The sequence below is a fragment of the Budorcas taxicolor genome, chromosome X (assembly GCF_023091745.1).
Source record: "Budorcas taxicolor isolate Tak-1 chromosome X, Takin1.1, whole genome shotgun sequence".
In the NCBI taxonomy this organism is placed as follows: Eukaryota; Metazoa; Chordata; class Mammalia; order Artiodactyla; family Bovidae; genus Budorcas; species Budorcas taxicolor.
In genome coordinates this window covers 15,845,602-15,864,926 of record NC_068935.1, presented here as the reverse complement: position 1 = coordinate 15,864,926, position 19,325 = coordinate 15,845,602, and positions in this window count along the sequence as shown.

Genomic DNA, 19,325 nt, shown 5'->3' with positions numbered 1-19,325 from the left:
ATTGTCCACCTATGGCGTTATTAATAACTAATCTCATGGGATTGTAAACCTCTGATTGGCTTAATCATTGGATTCCTAATCCAATCATTAACAAGAAAGAGGGAATTACCATAACTGATTCACATGACTGATAGTGGATAAGCCTTTTGGGCCCCCAAAGGAGGATGATCATGGCATGGAGAAGAAACCCCAGGCAATCAGCAATGAGAATGTAGTTTGAGGAACAGACTTCATTGATTTTAAGCCACTAAGGCTTTTGGGGTTGTTTGTCACTGCAGCATAAGCTAACCTATGTTGTAACAATATAAAATGTAAGTAAAATGTTGCAAACTATATTGAGAGAATTGAGAGAAGAGAAGTGCCAGTGGGGGTGTAACTGAGCTACATCCTCATCTCTGAAAGCAGGAAGTCAATAGATGACATTTAAAATTAAAATAAACAGTGTAAGTAGTCATGTTATTTAGAAATATGGAGAAAACTACCAGGAAAGATACCAGAGTCATTCAGTTCAGTCACTCAGTCGTGTCTGACTCTTTGTGACCCCATGGACTGCAGCATACCAGGCTTCCCTGTCCATCACCAACTCCCGGGGCTTGCTCAAACTCATGTCCATCGAGTCAGTGATGCCATCCAACCATCTCATCCTCTGTTGTCCCCTTTTCCTCATGCCCTCAATCTTTCCCAGCATCAGAGTCTTTTCCAGTGAGTCCTTCCAATGAATATTCAGGGTTGATTTCCTTTAGGATGGACTGGTTGGATCTCCTTGCAGTCCAAGGGACTCTCAAGAGTCTTCTCCAACACCACAGTTCAAAAGCATCAATACTTTGGTGCTCAGCTTTCTTCACAGTCCAACTCTCACATCCATACATGACTACTGGAAAAACCATAGCTTTGACTAGACAGACCTCTGTTGGTAAAGTAATGTCTCTGCTTTTTAATATGCTATCTAGGTTGGTCATAACTTTTCCTCCAAGGAGCAAGTGTCTTTTAACTTCATGGCTGCAGTCACCATCTGCATTGATTTTGGAGTCCAAGAAAAGAAAGTCTGTCACTGTTTCCATTATTTCCCCATCTATTTGCCATGAAGTGATGGGATGGGATGCCATGATCTTAGTTTTCTGAATGTTGAGTTTTAAGCCAACTTTTTCACTCTCTTCTTTCACTTTCATCAAGAGGCTCTTTAGTTCTTTTTCGCTTTCTGCCATAAGATACCAAAACAAGCTGCTAAAATAATTGAAAGTTATTAGCCAGGGAATAGGCCTAGGGTAGGAAGAGGTAGGGCAGGAGGATTTTTGCTTTCCTTATAGTCTCTTCTGGATTTTTTTAATACTTTATAATAATGTGCTTATATTCCTTTAATGGCTTTTTAAATTGTTTCCAATTATTTGACTTTATTTTATGCAAAGTCTACAAAATGATCATTTCAGGTTCTGGGAACATGGTCATAAAATCCAGCTGAAATCTTCCTGAATGGGAAGTTGTACTTTTCATGACTCATATCTCACATAACTAATTTATTCCTGAAGGACATTTCACTTTTGACCACCTGATGATCAAACTGGTAACCTGATAACCAGTCTCAAAATTAAGATAAGAACAAGAGATTATTTTTATTTGCACCATTTAATATCATTTCAGAGAGAAAAATACATCAATAGGGCTTCTGCCCAGCAAATAAAGTGATTTAAATTTGTTATGAAATGGGCTATTTGCTGGCCTGGCATTGTTCTTTAACAAAGAGATTTTGAATGGATTCCTCTCCTACCAGGGACCTGAGCCTGTTTTCCAAAACCTCCTCTATCATCATTGAAGTCTTCATGAAACTCATCTCTTAACTGGCCCCCAGATTGACCATGGCCATATTGTCTGCCCTCTCTTAAGCCTAGATCCCAATCTGTGAGGATAATATGGTCATCTAGGCTGGCGCCATTCAGGAATTGCATGGCATTTTCGGCCTCAGCTCTGTTAAAGTATTCTATGAAACAGAAACCACAGGCCATTTTCTTTATTTTATCCAGGCCCATATAAACATTCTCGATGTCACTGGATCCACTAAAGAGCTCATATATTTGCTCTTTGGTTATATAAAAGGAAAGATTCCCCACATAAAGTGTGGAGCTTTCCATCAGTAATCTTTCTTGCTCATTGTTGTCACCACTAAACTTCTGGTCCCAGTACTCGCTCAGCTCCAGGGAAGAGTCATTGGACAGAATGCTTAGGTCATTGGATGTAGCACCATGTGGGCACCGTGAGAGCGGTTCCTGATCCAGCTTAGCAGTAGCGACACCGCCAAAGAAGCCCTAAATTAAATTTTAAAGAAAGTAAAGTTACAAGGAGGGAAACTGAAATACAAATTTGTGTGTATTTGAGGTTTGCATCCAGAGGCATAGACAACCTCAGCTCTTGACTGTGAAAATCACATCAAGGCAAACCAAAAATGATAAGTTCCAAGTCCCAGGAACATGGTCTTAAATCCAGTTTAGCAAGTCTTCCTGAAAGGGAAGTTATGCTGCCTTAGGTTGACTCAGATGTTGTACATACCTCATCTATTACCAAAGAACACATTTAATAACAGTACCCTCCGGGAAAATACAGCATAAAATGGTAAAATGAATCAAATTTTCAGGGAGAATGAACACTACCACCATTCCTGATCAAGGACTAGGCATCAGATAAAACATACCTAACCAGGGGCCAAAGCACCAATATAGTTGTGACATACTTTCATAATTTAAAATAACAAATTTGTGATTCAAGCCTATAATATGGCAATCACTATATTATACTGTTGAATTAGGCAAAATATATATTGTCAAGTACACAAGTAAAGTGAAAAGGGAAAGTGAAAGTCACCCAATTGTGTCTGACTCTTTGAGACCCCATGAACTATACAGTTCATGGAATTCTCTAGGCCAGAATATTGGAGTGGGTAGCCTCCCTTCTCCAGGGGATCTTCCCAACCCAGGGATCGAACCCAGGTCTCCCACATTGCAGGTGGATTCTTTACCAACTGAGCTATCAGGGAAGCCCTCAGTACACAAGAAAGTATATAAAAATGAAAACTCTCTGGCATCACAAACTTTGATCTAAATTAAGATCAGATTTTATTAGCAATAATTTCACTTATTATCCTAGACTTTAGAACTTTAATATAATTAATTGAATATTCCAAGTCTATTTAAAAACCTTTCCCAGATAATTTTAACGAATGCCTTTTTCCCCCTTTACTAAATGTTCTTACTGTAGTCGGAGACATTAAACATGATTCAACTGGTTTTAGCTACACTTTTCAAAAATATGCATTAGTTCTCCCCCCTCCCCTGACTCCTATTTTGCAGTGGTTCCCAAATTTTAGTGGGAAAGAAATATCTGCAAACTAGACTGAAATGCAGCTTCCTGAAGTCCACCCTTAAGAGATTCTGACTCAGTAGATCTAGAACAAGAACTGACATTTAACATGTAACCTGAGCCCTTCAGTGATCTAGATGCAAATGGTCTAAAGGACCACACTTGGAGAAACTCTTCTGAGGAAATGCATTCTCTTACCAAACCTACAATGAGCAATCTTTATTTGCCAGGCACTATGCAAAGTGCTTGGAGAAGACAATAGCACCCCACTCCAGTACTCTTGCCTGGAAAATCCCATGGACGGAGGAGCCTGGTAGGCTGCAGTCCATGAGGTCGCTAAGAGTCGGACATGACTGAGCGACTTCACTTTGACTTTTCACTTTCATGCACTGGAGAAGGAAATGGCAACCCACTTCAGTATTCTTGCCTGGAGAACCCCAGGGATGGGGGAGCCTGGTGGGGTCCACACAGAGTTGGACACGACTGAAGCGACTTAGCAGCAGCAGCAGCAGCAGCAGCAGCAGCAGCAGCATGCAAAGTGCTATGAATGCAAAAATGAAAAAGACAGTGTAAGTATGATTTTCAGAAATTATTGTATCCCCAGCACCTAGCATGAACAATGACTCGCACACACAGTAAATGTGCAATAAATACCTCTTGAATGAAAGAACGCATGAGTTCAGAATTGCCTGATGCAGGGGACAAGTAAACAAGAGAATACAATATGGTGTGATCCATACTGTTTTAATGATATACATGGGGAAAGAGAGAATGAAACGAACATTTATTGGGCATTGACTTTGTGATAGACATTGTGTGCACTTTCCAGTACAGCACATGGGAGAAGGAACAGTTATTCAGTTTGGAGGCACCAGAGAGGGTATCCAGAGGGAAGGTTGGGTACACTGATTCTCAAATGACAAGGAGGGTGTGTGCATGTGTGTGTGTGTGTTTTGGGGGAGGGGAAAATGTAGAAATTTAGGGAACAAGTCAGACAGAAGAAACATGTGCAAGAGTAGAACTCAAAGAAAAATAAAAGCATAGAAAACTGAAATGGGAGCCTAAATAAAACCAGGTGCAAACAACAGTGCTGTACCATTCAAAGCAATAAAAATGGGGGACCCTGCTTATTTAGATGCCATTTGAAGAGCAGTAGTAGCAGCAGCAGCAGGAAGCCCACTGCCCCCAAATCTTCTTCCTGGCAGCCTTTCAGTGATGTTTGAAACTCTGGAAACTTTCTGCTGGAAACTCATTACTTTGAGTCATTGACAAATTGCCCCTTTTAAAAACAAATATCCCTCCCAGACTTCATTTCCTTTTTTTGGGATCTGGTTACTAGATTGGCCGATCAGAGAATGTGATATCTATAGTGGATTGTGATTCATCCAGGCATTAGGCAAAGTTTCCCATATTTTCCTTGTTGATGAGATAGCAAAATATAGGCTGGGTGCCCCGGCTGTTTGTTGCGATGAGCCTGTAACGAGTTGAACAAATGAATGATTTGGTATCATACATGAAGGGAAGTTGTAGGAGTGAGCCAAAAAGCTCTATTCTTGGCTGTGTCTTGTTCAGCTCATTTATAAATTTGGCTTCCTACAAACAAGAGCTTTAAAAATGGTTAGAATATGGATGTTCAAAGATGGAATGGCTGCCTTGGAGAACTGTGAGCACTAGGTACTAGCACTAGGAATTCAAGCCAACCTTGGAGAATACCTTGCCTGGCAGTCAGCAGTGGAGACACTCCTTTTAACCAGTGTAGTGTTGTGAAAAGTAGAAAAAACAGTGAAAGTGTTAGTTGCTCAGTCGTGTCCTACTCTTTGCGACCCCATGGACTATAGCCCGCCAGGCTCCTCTGTCCATGGAATTTTCAGGGCAAGAATACTGGAATGGGCTGCCATTTCCTTCTCCAGGGGATCTTCCTGACCCAGGGATCAAACCTGTATCTCCTGATTTCAGGCTGACTCTTGTAGTGTTATGAATCAAGCATAAATATTGAAGTCAAAAGACCTCAGTTCAAACCTAAGCTTCACCACTTATTATCAATGCGACCCTCAGTAAAGTAGTTAACCATAGTGATTTCAGTTTCCTCATCTATAAACTGGGGATCAAAACATGTACCTTGAAGCAAGTGCTGTAACAACGTCATTGCTTAAAGGGGCTTCCCTGGTGGCACAGACAGTAAAGAATCTGCCTGCCAATGCCAGAGACATAGGAGATCCAGGTTTGATCCCTGGGTCAGAAAGATCCCCTGGAAGAGGGAATGGATACCCACTCCAGTATGCTTGCCTGGAGAATCACATGGACAGAGGAGCCTGGCAGGCTACACTCCACGGGGTTCTAAAGAGTTGGATACGACTGAGTGACTTTCATTTTCACTTTTCACAGTCCTTAAAACACTGTTCAGTTCAGTTCAGTTGCTCAGTCATGTCTGACTCTTTGTGACCCCATGGACTGCAGTACATCAGGCTTCCCTGTCTATCACCAACTTCCGGGGCTTGCTCAAACTCATGTCCATCGAGTCAGTGATGTCATCCAACCATCTCATCCTCTGTCGTCCCCTTCCCCTCCTGCCCTAAATCTTTCCTAGCATCAGGGTCTTTTCAAATGAGTCAATTCTTCACATCAGGTGGCCAAAATATTGGAGTTTCAGCTTCAGCACCAGTCCTTCCAATGCATATTCAGGACTGATTTCCTTTAGGATGGACTGGTTGGATCTCCTTGCAGTCCAAGGGACTCTCAAGAGTCTTCTCCAACACCACAGTTCAAAGCATCAATTCTTCGGCACTCAGCTTTCTTTATAGTCCAACTCTCACATCCATACATGACTACTGGAAAAACCATAGCTTGACTAGATGGACCTTTATTGGCAAAGTAAAGTCTCTGCTTTTTAATATGCTGTCTAGGTTGGTCATAGCTTTTCTTTCAAGGAGTAAGTGTCTTTTAATTTCATGGCTGTAGTCACCATCTGCAGTGACTTTGGAGTGCAAGAAAATAAAGTCTGACACTGTTTCCATTGTTTCCCCACCTATTTGCCATGAAGTGATGGGACAGGAAGCCATGATGTTAGTTTTCTGAATGTTGAATTTTAAGCCAACTTTTTCACTCTCCTCTTTCACTTTCATCAAGAAGTTCTTTAGTTCTTCTTCGTTTTCTGCCATAAGGGTAGAGTCATCTGCATATCTGAGGTTATTGATATTTCTCCCGGTAATCTTGATTCCAGCTTGTGCTTCTTCCAGCCCAATGTTTCTCATGATGTACTCTGCATAGAAGTTAAATAAGCAGGGTGACAATATACAGCCTTGACGTACTCCTTTTCCTATTTGGAACCAGTCTGTTGTTCCATGTCCAGTTCTAACTTGCTTCCTGACGCAGGTCAGGTGATGTGGCATTCCCATCTCTTGAAGAATTTTCTACAGTGTGGGGAAAGGCATAGAATCAGAAAAATCCTGGAAAAGACCAGCATTTTAAGGGTGGCAGAGGTAGAGTCCACAAAGAAGCATATAAAGGAGTAACTAGGGAAGAATGAGGAGAATCAGGAGAAGCGCAGCATCACCAAAGCCAAGGAGTAGACACTTTCAAGAGAGGCATGAGGACAGAAATGGAGTGAGAGTGAGATATTAAATGCAGCAACAAGATGTCCAATAGAACAGAGGTCTGTTAAAACAAAGACTTAAAATTGTTCATTGTATTTGGCAATCAGGATGTCATTAGTTTCCTTAACAAGAGCAGTAACAGTGGTGTTCTGGGACCGGAAAAGGCAGGCTGGGCGGGGGGGGGGGGGGGGGGGGGGGGGGGTGGGAGGTGGGATGCGGAGGGAGGCAGGGCTGGCTTTTGAATGGGAGGTGAGGAAATAGAGATAGAGTGTAAACTATTCTCTTGAAAGGCATCTGCGATAGTGGGTGGAAAGAAATAGGGTGGGCACCCGTTAAAGATAGAGCCAAAGGAGAGTTTGCTTCTTTTTTTTTTTAATTGAAGTATAATTGATTTACAATGTTGTATTAGTTTCTGGTATACAATATGATTCAAGTATATAAATACATATATACACATACATATATACATGCATACTAACATATATATGTATGTATATACATATATGTATTGCTGTTGTTGTTGTGTTGGTTGCTCAGTCATGTCCAACTCTTTGAGACCCCATGGACTGTAGCCCACCAGGCTCCTCTGTCCATGGAATGCTCCAGGCAAGAAACTGGAGTGGGTTGCCATGACCTCCTCCAGGGGATCTTCCCAACCCAGGGATTGAACCTAGGTCTCCTGCATTGCAGGTGGATTCTTTACTGTCTGAGCCATCAGAGAAGCCCATATGAATGTATACATACAAATATATGTATATTCTTTCTAAGATTCTTTTCCATTATAGTTTATTATAAGATATTGACTATAGTTCTCTGTGCTATACAGTAGGATCTTGTTGCTTATCTATTTTCTTTATAGTAGTTTGTATCTATGAATCCCAAACTCTTAGTTTATCCCTCCCCCCCTTCCCTTTTGGCAACTATAAGTTTGTTTTCAATGTCTGTGAGTCTGTTTCTGTTTTGTAAATAATTCATTGGTATCAATTTTTAGATTCCATATATTTGTGATATCGTATGACTTTTGTCTTCCTCTCTCTGACTTCCTTCACTTAGTATGATCATGTCTAGGTCTACGTCTGTTTCTTTTGTAATAGGAGAAAGTCGTACATATCTAAATGCTGATGGGGAACCAGCCAGTAAAAAGACAAAGAGTGGTTGAAGATACAGATGAGTGAGGTGATAACTGAAGAAGAGAGGTCAAGGAGGTGGGAGAGAATCGGATCCAAATCATAAGCAGTTCCTGCAAGGTAAGAAAGGAGGTAGGACACGTAGGGATGCAACTCTCTGGCAGGGTGGGGTGAGGGCAGGAAATTGAAAGGATGAAACTTGGACATGGGTCACTTACAAGGACATTAAAGTCACTCAGGATAAGGGCCAGAGTTGGGGAGACTATAAGTGAGATGCCGAGATCCTCAATAAGTGAGAGACCTGGAGGGCAGTGGATATGAGGAAGAAGGCTGGGAAGAAGGTAGCTATACCATCTCCTGGACCCAAAGGAGGCTCTCAACAAATGTGAAGAAGTGACTTTTTAAAGCCAACACAATCGTAAAATTGCATTAGAAGATGACAAGAAGGAACAGTCCTAATGTACTAAGCTCAGTTCAAACCACACATGGAGCAGTACACCCACCCCTAGGTGCCTTATTTTAACATGAGCATTTACAAACTATAGTGAATTGATTAGCAACTGGGCATATTTAGTCTAGCAAAGAGATAGTTAACCTTTACAGGAAGATATGGCTAGCGTCATGATACATTTGAAGGGTTATTTCTGCTCCCTATGGTCAAAGTAAGATTAATGGATAGAAGTTACAAGGAGAAGACTGCAAATCTTTTTTATGCACGGCTTTTCATTTATCCAATGATGAAATGTGAACCTACCTAGTATATTCAAGTGAAGATTGGATGAATACCTACCTGAAAAGGGAGTCAGAAAGGCCACGGTTGGAGAGAGAAGATGGAAAAGCAATGGAGTTATTTCGGGCCGCAGATCATCAAGTTGATTTGTAGACATTGTGCGAGACTATTTCCTACTTTATAAAGTAGAGCTTGGCTAGAATAGAAGGCCCTCCCTGCCTCTTGGTATTGGGGAAGAATGAGTCAGAGCATCTAAAAATAGAAGAAAAACTTGAAGAATGGCTCAAAATGATCGCAATCAAATCCTAAGGGGAGGGAGGAGAGAAGGTGGCAAGATAAATCAAATAATCTTTCAGGGAAACAAATTTTTCTAGTCTTCTGGAATTAGCAGGAGTACTCTGCGAAGAACTTTTTCAATGGCTGCCTTAAATTAATGCTTGGTATTATTTCAACTATGTGGAAGAAAAAAAGATTTGGACTCTTCAAAAAGCCATGCTGTTTCCTGCTCCAGATGAAGGCAGTAGCTCTGAGGAAGGAAATTAGAAAGAGCTGGGACAGCAGTGTTACATGCCTCACCCTTATAAGACTGTTCCTAGCAGGAGAGAGAAAGCTGAGAGTAGCTGTTGAGGTCTGGACCTCATGGCCAGAGATATGGCTTGGGCCAAGAGAAAGTAGCGCTTGACTGAGGCTGCTTAGGGCTCCAAATAGTAGAAGATGCTCATATATCTTTAACACTGTATTTTAAAAAGCAGTTGAGCCTAAGTTGAAACAGACAGGAAGACCCAAAGCAGAGACAATGACCTATGACAGCCTACAGGAGAAAAGAGAGTAATAAGTGTTTAGTATAGAAGCTGATCTTGATTAAATTACTAACAAGGAATTAATGATGCTTAATATGTTTGCTTGCTTATCATCGGCTCTGTGTGGCCTTGCAATTCAAAGTGTTGCCCATGGACCAAGGGTAGCATCATCACCTAGGAGCTTGTTAGGAAAGCAGGAGCTCAGGCCCCACCCCAGGCCTGCTGAATAATCATTTTAACAAGTATCAGGTGATTTGTATGCACAGTACAGTGAGAAGCACTGGTTTCTTAGGTGAACTTTTGCCTAGCAAAACTCTCTCCCTTCCTCCTTCCTTTTCTCCCTCCCTCCACCTCTCTTGATTTCTCTGATCCTTGTTTATATTGTAAGCTAACAAGCAACTCTATGGCTGGTAGCCTTAGTGCTCATGCTATACCCAGATAAGGAAAAGAAAAGAGTGGCCAGATAACATATTATAAAGCATGAATTTGTGGGGTGGGAAACCACTGACTCGGTTTCCCATTATACTGTGTGAATGACCTTCATCAAGCTTATGGACCTTTCTGAGCTTCAGTTCCCTCATCTGTAAAATAAAGGTCATTATAGCATTTGCCTCATTGTGCTGTTGTGAGGGCACTTCCCAGGTGGCGCTAGTGGTAAAGAAACTGCCTGTCAAAGCAGGAGATATAAGAGATTTGGTTTTGGTCCCTAGGTCTGGAAGATCCCCTGGAGGAGGGCATGGTAACCCACTCCAGTATTCTTGCCTGGAGAATCCCATGGACAGAGGGTCTTGGCGGGCTGCAGTCCCTAGGGTGGCAAAGAGTTGGACATGACTGAAACGACTTAGCACCCACGCATGCTATTGTGAGGGTGAAATGAAGAGAAATATGGAAATTGTCTGCCACAAGGTCTGTCACACAGTAGATGCTCAGTACATAGCAGTCATTATTACTGAGAGCCATCAGTTTTGAAGTGAAGTTAGAAATAATAAAGAACTAGTATAGCCTTCCCAAGTCCCCGAAAGTCCCCTTGAGAGCCTCCAAAATGGAGTGAATTCTCCATTTTCCTCATCTAGTTCAACCTCCTTGATTCCAGTGCCAGCCAGCAGTCACACTAAAGAATTTCTTATTCCCTTGGACTATCTTCCTGTTTTTGCTGAATTAGGAAGATTTTCTACTTTTTCATCGCAAATGGCCCACAGTTCTAGTACATTAACGTTTAAAAAAGTCTTTTATGGTCTGATCTGGAAATATGACTACCATTTATAACAATTTTTTTCTCCTATGGAAAAATGCATGTCACCTTCCAAACAATTGACTCCAGAGTGAACTTTGAGATCCTAGCCTGTGTACAAGTTGGAGGCTTCCTCAATATCAACATACAGAGCAGTGACAAAGGGCTAGATAAACCGAGTCCAGAATTCCAGAGGTGGCTGAAAGGTAAATGAGAATGCTCCAAGGAGTGGAAAGTAGGGTAAATAGATCAATCTGAGTGCACAGCATCAAGATTTAAAAAGCTAGTACAGGAAGGGAGATTCACCTTGGGAAAGATATTAACAGACAGCAACAACAACAACACAAACCACTTTTCTGCTATATTAAGTTAGGGGCCCCTAATCAGTAGCTTGGGATCTACAAACAATATAGAAGCCTTACAAGTTATCTCCGTAAGGTGGTTGCCCTCCTTTGCCTTCATGTCTGTAATTCACCTGGATTCTCAGTTCAGGGAAGAAGACAGAAAATATCATCCTGGCCCCCATCTTTCTCACTCCCACACCCTGACAGCCAGCTTCCAGGTTCAGTTAGCTTCCTTCTGCCCTTACCTCCTTCTTTCAAGAGGAGATCAAAGCTTCAGGAAAGTAGCACACAGTTTTTCTTTACGAAGAGGGAGAAGACCACTGTATTGGGTTAAATGAAAGGACTAGTGAAAACAGGATCCCCAGGATGGAGAGAGGTGGAAAGCTAATAACAAAGAACCATGGAAAAAGCAAACGACTTGTGTGCCTTCTCACTGAAGTGTTTAGCAAGAAGATTGATTATATAATAAACAGGGGAACTCTGAGTTAATAGGGCAGCAAGCTAGCAATGGCGGATGCCCACCATTTACAAATGCCTATTACAATATCCATGAAAGTGAAAGTGTTAGTCGCTCAGTCGTGTCCAACTCTTTGCAACCCCATAGAGTGTATCCTACCAGGCTCCTCTGTCCATGGAATTCTCCAGGCAAGAATACTGGCATGGGTAGCCATGCTCTCCTCCAGGGGATCTTCCTGATCCAGGGATCGAACCCGAGTCTCCTGCATTGCAGGCAGATTGTTTACCATCTGAGCCACTAGGGAAGCCCTGAGGTACAATATCCATGAAGCTGTGCAAGAACACTAAGAGTTGCACTAGCTAGTGAAACTGCAGATCGGGGGAGGGGGGTGGAAACTGATCATCAACTGCTAGTGAGGAAGGAGGACCTGGCTCTTGTGGGAAGATGGGATTGGACTGAGGACCATACTTGTGGCCTATATACCCTGTGATCCAGACAGTATAAGTGCCCAAGAAAGAGGAGAAAACTTTTGATTGACTTCTATCAGCTGTCTTCAGGGGCTTTACTCATCAGAAAACCAGAGATTATTCCTTTACTGGGTTTCCCAGGTGGGCTATGGTCCATAGCATCACAGAGTCAGACACGACTGAAGTGACTTAGCACACACACATGGACTATAGCTTGCCAGGCTCCTCTGTCCATGGAATTCTCCAGGCAAGAATACTGGAGTGGGTTGACATTTCCTTCTCCAGGGGATCTTCCTGACCCAGGGATCAAACCCAGGTCTCCTGCATTGCAATAATACATGACCACCATGAAACAGTTCTATAAAGATAGAGGTTGAGATAAAAATTGCTCTTGGCTGGCTAAATTGTGGGTGAATTTTGAGGCTTCTTCATACCATCCTGCAATAGCAATTTTCTAAAATAATCTTGTATTACTTTTTTTTTTTTTTTTGGCTGTACTAGGTCTTTGTTGCTTTGCATGGGCTTTTTCTAGTTGTGTCAAGTGGGGGCTACTCTTCACTGTAGCGCACAGGCTTCTCATTGTGGTGGCTTCTCTTTCTGCAAAGCATGGGCTCTAGGGCAAGCAGGTTCAGTAGTTGTGGCTCACGGGCTTATTTGGTTGATGACATGTGGAATCTTCCCAGACCAGGGATCAAACCTGTGTCCCCTGCATTGGCAGATGGATTCTTATCCACTGAGCCACCAGGGAAGTCCTTGTCTTGCTTTTATATTTTAAAAAAAATCTTGAATTTATATTAGTAAAACATACTGATTTTTGGCAAATGATAAAGCTAAAAAGTCCCTCTCCTTCACTCCTTTCCCCTCACACCTAATCCCACATCCTCCTTAGAAGTAACCCCTGTCACCAGCTTAGTTGGCATCCTTCCAGAGGGGATATATATTTCAAATTTAATCAAGAGAAAAATGTGTCAATTCTAAATAGAGTAAATCCTACTTGTGATAGAAGGATGGAAAACCAAACTGTATTAAAATAAATCAGTATTTAAAGAAGATCTGTGGCTTCCAGGTGGCTCAGTGGCAAAGAATCCGCTTTGAACCTACATGTCTCATAGGTTCAATCCATGGGTCAGGAAGAACCCCTGGAAGAGGGCATGGCTACCCACACCAGTATTCTTGCCTGGAGAATTTCATGGATAGAGGAGCCTGGTAGGTTACAGTCTATGGGGCCACAAAGAATCAGACATGTGTGAGCCCTGAGCACTAAGAAGATCTAGAAAATAAATTCTTACGTTCTGGGCCTTATACTACTGCTACTACTACTATTAATTACGACTGCTACTATTTTTAAAATTATTATAATTATTACTATTTTTTGAGCCCTATGGGGAAGATTAGGCTTTCCAGGTGGTGCTAGTGGTAAAGACTCCGCCTGCCAATGTAGGAGACATAAGAGACACGGGTTTGATCCTTGGGTTGGGAAGATCCCCTGGAGCAGGAAATGGCAACCCACTCCAGTGCTCTTGCCTGGAGAATTCCATGGACAGAGGAGCCTGGGGGCTACAGTCCATGGGGTCACAAAGGGTTGGACATGACTGGGTGACTGAGCACCAAATGTATTATTTCTCTAATTGTCTAACTTCAACCTGAAGATCCCTGAGGGCAGTTTAAAATTTCCCCCAGTTGCTCATCTTCGTATTTTATTTCCTCTTGCATAATCAATCAACAAGTTTTTATTGAGTATCTACCATGTCCAAGCACTGTGCTAAGAAATTTTGTGGCTAGGAACCCAAACCTGGCTATCTGTAAGTATCACCCAGGGACCTTTTAAAATTACAGATACCTGGTCCCCACTCCAGACCTACTGAATCTGAATCCTTTTAATTGGGATCTCTTGGCCTTTTGGCTAAGATCAAGTGGTGGCTCAGACGGAAAGCGTCTGTCTACAATGTGGGAGACCTGGGTTCAATCCCTGGGTCGGGAAGTTCCCTGGAGAAGGAAATGGCAACCCACTCCAGTACTCTTGCCTAGAAAATCCCATGGACGGAGGAGCCTGGTGTCCATGGGGTCGCAAAGTGTTGGACACAACTGAGCGACTTCACTTCTTTTTGTGTGTGGTGATATTGTGTTCCCCCTCAAAATCCACATGTTGAAATCCTATCTATACCTCAAAATGTGACTATATTTGGAGATGAGATCTTTAAAGAGGTAATTAAGTTAAAACAAGGTCATTATTTATTGTTGTTGCTGTTGTTTCATTGCTAAGTCATGTCTGACTCTTTGCAACCCCAAATTCTGCAGCACAGGCTCCCCTGTCCTTCACTATTTCCCAGTTTGCTCAGCCTCATGTTCATTGAGTTGGTGATGCTATCTAACCATCTCATCCTCTGTTGCCCCCTTCTCCTTTTGCCTTCAATCTTTCCCAGCACCAGGGTCTTTTCCAATGAGTTAGTTCTTTGCATCAGGTGGCCAAAGTATTGGAGCTTCAGCATCAGTCATTATGGTGAGCTTTAATTCAATATGACTGTCCTTATAAAAGGAGGATATTCGGACACAGACACATACAGAGGGATGAACATGTGAAGACACAGGGAGAAGACAGCCATCTACAAGGCAAGGAGAGAGTTCTCAGAAGAAAACAACCCTGCCAACACCTTGATTTCAGACTCCTTGTTTCCAGAATTGTGAGAAAATAAATTTCGGTTGTTCTCTTCCACTTGCCAGCTGTGTAACCTTGGAAAATTAATTCCATCTCTCTGAGAGCTGTAAAGCAAGGCTACCTCATGGGCTTGCTATGAGGAATAAATGGAAAATGGTAGTAAAGCCCTTAGCACTGTGCCTTGCGTATAGTAAAGGCTCATTCATGTTTGCTGTTGTTATTAATATTATACCATGGTTGGTCTAGAACAGGAACTCTTGAAAAATCAGGATAAATGAACTTCAAGGGAAACTATTACAGCTGTTATTTTCACTAATCTCTAAACTGAAATTTAGATTTCCTTCTTTTATACATGCAGAGAAGAGATCACAATAGTATTAGCAGTAACTGTGAGTTTGTTACCAGTAGGAATCAGTTTTATGTCACATTACTGTTATTACAGATGTCTTTAAATATTTTTACACTCATTATTTTGAAGTTATTGAGGTTATCAGAGCTGCATCCATATCTTGTCATATACATTAATAACAAGCGCTTATATATGACAATTTCCATTTTTAATATTTTGGTAAGTGAATTTCAATATGATTTATTTCCTTTATAATTCTACATATTGTATTCTGCGTATCTAAAAACATTGTTCTGAGGGATCCATGCTGCTGCTGCTGCTAAGTTGCTTCAGTCATGTCCAACTCTGTGTGACCCCACAGACGGCAGCCCACCAGGCTCCCCCATCCCTGGGATTCTCCAGGCAAGAACACTGGAGTGGGTTGCCATTTCCTTCTCCAGTGCATGAAAGTAAAAAGTGAAAGTGAAGTCGCTCAGTCGTGTCCGACTCTTAGCGACCCCATGGACTGCAGCCTACCAGGCTCCTCCATCCTTGGGATTTTCCAGGCAAGAGTACTGGAGTGGGGTGCCATTGCCATCTCCAAAGGGATCCATGGGCTTTATTTTATTGTCAAAGGAGTCCTTGGCATAAAAAAGGTTAAGAACCCCTGATCTAGAAGGTTTTAAACCCTTACTAACTATTGCTTTGTTTAGTCTGGCTCTTTCGCAGCCCCATGGACTGCAGCCCCCTGGGTTCCTCTGTCCATGGGGTTTTCCAGACAAGATTGCCATTTCCTCCTCCAGGGGATCTTCCTGAGGCAGGGATTGAACCCACATCTCCTGACCTGGCAGGCAGATTCTTTACCACTGTGCCATTTGGGAATCCCTTACTAACTATAGCAGTCTACAAACCTGTGAACAATTGTGAAAAGTTTCAGGAAGAATAATCTGCTTTCTCCCATTAAGAAACTTTAACAAAACTGAGTATTGATGATAGGGAAATGGGCTTGCCTAAAAACTACTGTATGTCTTAACTTGCACCTAATTATTAAGAGATTGCAAGTGCTTAGAGACAGTTTCTATTCTCTGCTGCTGCTGCTGCTAAGTTGCTTCAGTCGTGTCCGACTCTCTGCGACCCCATAGACAGAAGCCCACCAGGCTCCCCCATCCCTGGGATTCTCCAGGCAAGAACACTGGAGTGGGTTGCCATGTCCCTCTTCAATGCATGAAAGTGAGAAGTGAAAGTGAAGTTGCTCAGTCTGTCCGACTCTTAGCGACCCCATAGACTGCAGCCCACCAGGCTCCTCCGTCCATGGGATTTTCCAGGCAAGAGTACAGGAGTGGGGTGCCATTGCCTTCTCCGTTCCTATTCTCTAGATACCCTATATAACCTCTCAGTGCTTTGGTTTCCTCATCTTTTAAGTGGATATGATGGTAGCATCTCACAGGTTTGTTGTGATAATTAAACTGGATAATACTATGTAAAGCAGGTGAGGTCTCTGGAAGCACTTGGAAATATCTAGCACATGGTAATAATAAAAAAATTCAGCTATTATAATAGTAATTATTATACCAGATTAATCAATTTCTTTTCTGGCTCTCTGCAGCACAAATAAAATTTTTTAAACATAATGGTCAGGGCAGAAGACCCGTATAGACATTTTTCCAAAGAGGAAATGCAGAAGGCCAACAGGCACATGAAAAGATGTTCAGTATCACTATTAGAGAAATGCAAATCAAAATTACAATGAGATATCACCTTACACCTGTCAGAATGGCTGTCATCAATAAGAACACAAATAACAAACGTTGATGAGGATACAGAAAAAAGGAAACCCTTGTACACTGTTGGTGGGAACGTAAATTTGTGCAGCCACCGTGGAAAACAGTATGAAGGTTTTTCAAAAAACTAAAAATAGAACTACCATATGACTCAGCAATTCTACTCCTGGTTATATATCTGAAGAAAATCACACTAGTTTAAAAAGATACATGTGCCCCAATGTTCATAGCAGCATTATTTACACTCACCAAGATATGGAAGCAACCTAAGTGTCCATCAACAGGTGAATGGAAAAGAAGATGTGGGATATATATATACTACTACTTGGCCATTAAAAGGAACAAAATTTTACCATTTGGGGCAACATGGTTGGACTTGGAGGGCATTATGCTAAGTGAAATAAGTCAGACAAAGACAAATACTATGTGATATCAGTTATTTGTAGAATCTAAAAAATACAAGCAGCTAGTGAATATAACTAAAAAAGTAGACTCATATATAGAGAACAGTGTAGTGGCTCTGTAGGGGGAAGGGGCAATATAGGGGTGGGAGATACAAACTGTTGGGTGTAAGATAGGCTCAAGGATGTATTGTATAACATGGGGAGTATAGGCAATATTTTGTAATAACTGTAAATGGAAAGTAACTTTTTAAATTGTATAAAAAGTTTTAAACATTAAAAAAGGAAGTCATATATATGTGTGTGTGTTAATAAATCATTGATTGCACTTTTTTTAGAGTATGTGATCTTCTTAAAATAGATGTTATGCTTTGTAAATGTTTGATAAACCATAACTAAAAAGTCACCTAATGGTTAAAGGCCTAAGCTTTGAAGTTGGAAAGGGGTGGGTTCAAATCCAAATGTCACTACTTACTACTTATGCGACATGAGAGCTTCTTGAACGTTCCCAAGGCCATCTCATTACTGGAATCATAACCTACTTCATAGGATTGTTGTGAAGATTAAATAAGATCATATATGTAAAGTACCCAGCACATAGCATGACCTCAGTAAATGATACCTATTCCTTTTCTTAATAATTGCTAAATATGCGGCAAACTTGTGAAGCGGGAGGATTTCCTTCATGCTTCGCGTGAGGTGCCCTGATACTAGTCCCCAGATCTCTTTCTAGCCTTCACTCTCAGTGTTCCATCTTTCGTATCTTGCTCTCCAGGACACTGCACTTCTTTGTAATTCATATCCGCCCCTGCGCACTGCTGCCACCTCCAGGCCTCTGTTTTCTCCTCTCTCCGTGTAGCGTGCCTTTCCCTCCTTCCGGAGCTGACCCCTTCTCCACACTCCCACAGGAGTGCCCCCCCCCCACACACACCAGGCCTCCATCGTCATTCCCAGATTGTGCTGTTTTTGTCTGTTTATGTCTCTGTTTTGCCAACTAGACCATGAGTTCTTTGGGTGCTTGGGCTGTGTCTTACTTACCTCTGAATCCCCACTCACCCCATACTTGGCACAGGGCGAGCAGAGAGTGACTGTTGATGACTCCATCTGAGAAGGTATCACTTTTTTCCCCCCTTTCTACTCCACCCTGTCTGTAAGTGGGCCCCCTTCTGCTTGCTGGGTTTATATAAGAATGTTTTGCTACTTGGGAGTCTCTCCATCCAACACAGTATATGTGAGCAGAGGGAGGCTTCACAGAGAGGAGCCAAGATGGTCCTGCCCAGTCAGCCTTTTCAGGAAGGTATCTATATGTCAATACATGCTGGACTTGTGTGCAAATACACAACAGCTTTCTGAACTCTATCTCAGAACTATCTAGATTTTCTTCTAAGTTATATTTGCTCTTGATCAGCCTGGATATAGTATGCAAAGCTGTACTGAATTATTAACAATACTGCTTGCTAGTAAGGACTACAACAAGGGAAATGTCAAGGGGACAAACTCTGGAGTTTAATGGTGCCAAATGCCAAGAAGGAAATACTTCCACCAGGGCCTTGTCCCAAGGTTATGCACAAAGATAAAAGAATTCAGGCAAGTGTAGAAGCAAAAGGCCCCTGCAGTTCTCAAAACACAAATTAAATAAACATTTATGAAGCTAATATATTTTGTTATAATGTTTAACATAAAATAATTATAAACAAGAGGGAAAATCTTAAACACTGTAATTAAAAAACAATTCAGTAGGCTATAAGTCTACATAATGCATATGAAATTTCATATTCTACTACCTCCTCTGGCTTTTAACCAAGAACATTAAAAAAAAAAAAAGACAATGAAGAAGAAAAAGGGAAATTAATGCATCTAAACGACCGGCTTTTTTGAGATAAACAGTCTTCAACAGTCTGTGAGAACACAGGGACCATACCCTCAGCTTTGCTGGTCCAGTCAGTGACCTTGCAACCCCTCTTTCCTGTCTTATCTTGGGATCCTGTCAGGAGGCAGGGGTACAGATTGGTTTTGGTTTTCTGTGTCTTACAGCAGAGAGAGTACTGTCCTCCTTCCATTT